This window comes from Schistocerca piceifrons, chromosome X, assembly GCF_021461385.2.
Source record: "Schistocerca piceifrons isolate TAMUIC-IGC-003096 chromosome X, iqSchPice1.1, whole genome shotgun sequence".
Taxonomy (NCBI): Eukaryota; Metazoa; Arthropoda; class Insecta; order Orthoptera; family Acrididae; genus Schistocerca; species Schistocerca piceifrons.
In genome coordinates this window covers 663242870-663246389 of record NC_060149.1, presented here as the reverse complement: position 1 = coordinate 663246389, position 3520 = coordinate 663242870, and the positions used below count along the sequence as shown (strand labels likewise).

The 3520-nt window shown below is 46.7% G+C and overlaps 1 pseudogene; it reads right to left on the bottom strand.

Annotated features, from left to right (window-relative positions):
• Positions 1-933: 933 nt before the first annotated feature.
• LOC124723715 lies at positions 934-1051 on the bottom strand (annotated as a pseudogene).
• Positions 1052-3520: the final 2469 nt, after the last annotated feature.

Here is a 3520-nt window from a genome sequence, read left to right as displayed (position 1 = left end):
TTTTAATTAATTGTTCAATCTTCCTGCATTTCGCTTCAGTTTTCTGGTGTTGCGACATACCTGTGCACAACAGCATCAATCGCGAAAAGCCTCATTGAACTTTTGACGTTGTTTACTAGGTCATTTATATAACTGCGAAACGTAATGGTCCTAAAGACACCCTGGGGCACGCCCATAAACACTTTTATGTCTGATGACTTATCTCCGTTGAGAATGGAATGCTGTCTTCTGTTTGCTAGAAATTCATCGATCCAATAACACAGTTCGTCTGATATTCCGTACGCTCGTATTTCGTTCATCGGGCGGCAGTGCGGAACTGTATCGAACGCCTTCCGTAAGTCACGGTCACGGCATCTACCTTGACACGTGAATCTACTGCTTTCTGTGTCTAGTGGACGGACGGAGCGAGCTGGGTTTTACACGATAGTTGTCTTCACAAAAGACTTCCTGTTTTCATTCAAGGCTGCAGTAGTTCTATCGACCACCTTGTTAACGGAGAGAAAATAGCACGTACCGCGCAAACCATTTCTTTCGACTGAACTCGAACGAGAATTTATAAACATTTCCACCCAACGAACTTGCGTCTGGATGTACAGTCTTTCAGTATACGCGACATACAAAAAACGATAGTAACGACAAATAAAGTTTTAACTCCTATAACTGAAATAAACGAAGACAAGCAAAACCACAGTTCACAACGACCAATCATACAAGAGAGCGTTGCCTGAAGGTGTAGAGACTAAACTAAACTCCTCCCGAACAGGCCATGACGGCCCAACGGTACCGACCGGCCGCCGTGGCATCCTCAGCCCACAGGCGTCATCAGATGTGGATATGGATGGGCATGTGGTCAGCAGCCCGCTCTCCCGTCCGTATGTCAGTTTACGAGACCGGGGCGCTACTTCTCCTCAGAAGGGCTGAGTGCACCCCGCGTGCCAACAACGCTCGTCAGACCGGGTGGTCACCCATCCAAGTGCTAGCCCAGCCCGACAGCGCTTAACTTCGGTGATTTGACGGGAACCGGTGTTACCACTGCGGCAAGGCTGTTGGCTGAAGTGTAGAGACAGCGGGTTACACTTCGGCAATTACGTGTCGTGTGACAGGCTGACTTGCCGCCTGAGAGTTACCCCTCTAGGGCTGTAAAAGTAAGCACTAAATTTTACACCGCATGAATTCCGTTTTGTCGAGACAAATATCTGTCACTTAGCGTTCTTTACTCGTTTCTTAATGCCACTTTGCACAAATGCTTTTTGGAATTCGTCGTGGACCTTGCTGTGTCTGACACTCTGCATTACTTCATAGCTCTTCTCTGAAAACATAGCAAATTATGCTTCTGTTCGGCTACACAACGACACGGCGAGTGGCAAAATGCATTCCGTACTATGCGTCCCGTACCGACTTTCTCTGCACAGAATAGAAAATCAGAGGAATACAAAAGTTACCGAGTCGGCATGATCTGCGTACGGGTAAGAAGACACGCGAGTAACAAAACGTTTGCTTCACTCCGAGTCCGTTGAAGGTAACGAATTGATCGGATTCAAAAACTAACAGTTCGGTTCGGGAGTAGGAGAATCGACAAAAGTCTCGAGATTATATACGACTTTGGACCGATATTCCCTTGTTTCGGGTCGCTACCAGCCTCAGCCCAGCATACGATGCAGTTTACATTAACACTACTGCCACCATTCTGCTTTTCTTTGCTGTGCTGAGTTTTGCTTCGGGTGTCGTTAACTGAGCGCGTAACGCCCAGCTTCGTATACAAAGTGCATACGGCATGCTACACTTAATAGGTTCTGGCAAAGAAGTCAGGTCAGGCTGGCAGCGGGGGAAAGCTACCGGCGTCGCTTGACTACTTTCGATTTGTGTCTATCAGACACTGCGCGATATCTTCCGGAAGTGCGCGAATAGCACAGGGCGTACATAAATTGTCATTACAACTTTAGACTTTCATAACTTTAAAAATATATTACATAATAATATCTACGTAAAACATGTTAAACCTTTTTCATTTTTACTTTCCAGGTGCTGCAGAAGCGACGAAATTGACACGAGGAAGCTCAACCTTGTTCATAGAAAGAAAGTCCGATACCCAAGTGCAACGAAACAATAGGACACAGTATGGAAAGGAATCACCGTCCCGAGCAACTATTCGGGCTTTTCATATACCAGATACGGAAACAGGGGGTGGGTCGCCCGTCTATTTCAGACGCCAATGTAGACAAGTCACGGCAAGTGCTTGCAAGGAGTCGAGCAAAGCCAGTGCGTACAGCACCCAGAGGCTGGAAATGCCACGGTCAACAGTGAACCAAGTACTGCATAACAGTTTACGTTTTTATACCTGCAAGGTGCGGCTCCTTCAGCCACCAAAGGCGACGGACAAACCTTAGTGCGTACAATTTGCACTTGATATGATGCCCAATACTGATGCTACAATGACTCTTTGGAAAATATTTGTTTCTTCGGGGAGTCAACGATTCTTGTAACCCATAAACTGAACGGTCATAACTTTCGTGTATAGAGAACAGAATATCCTCATATTACACGTGAAATGGAATGAGATGGTCCGAAAGTCAATGTGTGGTGCAAAATTACGTACAATTGCATCACTGGTTCGTTCTCATTCTGCGAGACTATCGTCAACAGTGATGTCCTCCTGAATATTTTACAAGCGTTTGCAGTGTAACAATTGTAAAACCGGCAGCCTGACGTAATATCTCACCATCTCACTGGTCCCTAAATGTCCGCCAGTTTCTGGATGAAAAGTTTCCGGATAGTTGGACTGGGCCAAACAGTCTCCTTCGGTGGCCGCCGCGATCGCCTGACCAAGCACAAATGGTTCAAATGGCTCTGAGCAATATCGGACTTAACATCTGAGGTCATCAGTCCCCTAGACTTAGAGCTACTTAAACCTAAGGACATCACACACATCCATGCCCGAGGCAGGATTCGAATCTGCGAACGTAGCAGCAGCGCGGTTCCGGACTGAAGCGCCTAGAACCGCTGTGCCACAACGGCCGGCTGACCAAGCACAACTACACTCCTTCCTGTGGAGTTTTGTAACGGACCAAGTGCCTGTAACCAGTTACGAAGGTTACAGACCTACAGGACTTAACAACATCCATTCACAATGTGTCTGAACATGTCGCTGTGGTGTTCCTGCACCATAAATGGAGAGTATTTGAATACTGACTTGAAGTTAGCCGTGTCACTACGCATGCGCATATTGGCGTGTATGAATTAAGAAACAAAACTAGATGCAGATGGGTTACACAGAAGGACTCTCGGGAGGGAGGAACATCCGGTCACCAACTGTCACTAACATTGCAAAAACCGAAATAATAATTCCGACCCCACTGTGAAACTTTTAAAGTTTTTCACTGTCTATAAAGTGTAATTAGTTGTTGCTGCGCGGATATATGGCCTTTAGCTGATATAACTTTATGTTCCAGGCTCTTCGCCGGCCGGTGTGGCCGTGCGGTTCTAGGCACTTCAGTCTGGAACTGCGTGACCGCTACGGTCG